This window comes from Poecilia formosa, unplaced genomic scaffold (genome assembly GCF_000485575.1).
Source record: "Poecilia formosa unplaced genomic scaffold, Poecilia_formosa-5.1.2 Scaffold2466, whole genome shotgun sequence".
Lineage (NCBI taxonomy): Eukaryota > Metazoa > Chordata > Actinopteri > Cyprinodontiformes > Poeciliidae > Poecilia > Poecilia formosa.
Window position 1 is genome coordinate 6173 of NW_006802405.1, and position 1332 is coordinate 7504.

The window sequence follows — 1332 nt, forward strand, 5'->3', positions numbered from 1 at the left end:
AAGTGCCTTCAGACACATGTATAAACAATGGAAATTAGTTAAAATTGACAGAATTGCAACAGATTTCAAGCCGTATAACAAACATCCACTTATAAATGTTTTGACTGATCAATAACAGGATTGTATTAATAAGTTGTCTAATATCGTCTAGTTTTCCACTATCATTATTTTGGTGGCTGTGTTGCTGCTTTTATGTGATGCATGTAGCTGTAGGTGTTTAAATATCAGTATATTCTGAGCTCTTGCCTATCTTGAATGAAGGTGAATTGTCTTCCGTTTCCTTGGTAAATAAAGGTGTAAAGAATGAAATACATTTCTTTCCTTTTTTTCAAAAATTGTATCATTGTATCCAGAAGTTTAATTTTTTTTGACATTTCAAGCTCTAAAATGTCCTTGTTTTTCCAGAGAGATTCTGAGGTTAATATAAAAATGTATCAGTTTCCCCTTCCCCCCCCCCCATCTACTATGGCTTTGATATACTGTCATAATTTTTTATTGAGTTAATTGCATTTTAACCAAAAACTATATACTGACAAAACAGACATCATTTTCGATTCAAAAACTCTTTTAGTTGCTAAATTATTTAATAAATAGACATACACACTCAACAACAATGCTATTTATTGTTCTAATATGTTATTTGGGTTATTACTAAAGTACACATTCATCTTTGAAAAGTGTGTCAGGAACAAATGATCATTCATGTAACTTCTTTGAAAAAACTACCTAAAAATAAATATGGAGGCTGATATCAGTCTTCTGGACGTCGGTGCTCATGTTTAGCACTGAGATCCTCTTTCAGACTTGAACAGCTCTGCAGACAGTCTATCTTCTCTTAGCACACCTTGAATGCATCAGCAGTCTCTTCCTGTATTCCTTGAAGATGTGCGGCTTTATCATACATGCTTGTTATTTCCTCAGGCTCCAAATCATCTCAGCACTTTGTCCGTGAAGTCATGTCCCAAATCAGTCATCAGTCTCACAGCTCTCAGGATCAAAGTATCAACATCTGAACATGTCTGGATTTCGTGACTATAGTTCTTCACAGGAAGGATGTAGTTTATTTGAATCCCCAAGCTTGAATGCAAGTTGGAAATCTACATAAAATAAAACAAACAAAAAAACACATTTGTTTTCTTTTTGACTCAGTTGTTAAAAGTGATTGAGTTTCTTAAAAGTCCAACTGAAACTTACTTTTTTCTTTAAATATTTGCTCCTGTAGACATTTCTTAAATTTGTCTTGGTATCAATACACGCCTCGTCAATGTTTGTGAGAACAGCCAGTTGAGGAACACCTATGGATACAGAAATGGATCTGTTATTGGAAGAGTG

General features: G+C 33.9%; 1 long non-coding RNA gene across 1 annotated transcript; it reads right to left on the reverse strand.

Annotated features, from left to right (window-relative positions):
• Positions 1-479: 479 nt before the first annotated feature.
• On the reverse strand, positions 480-1323 carry LOC103133264 (uncharacterized). The gene is made up of 2 exons (XR_475707.2): positions 1195-1323; positions 480-1097 (listed from the first exon to the last, which is right to left on the reverse strand). It is a non-coding gene; the product is annotated as an uncharacterized LOC103133264 (long non-coding RNA).
• Between the last annotated feature and the right edge of the window lie 9 nt (positions 1324-1332).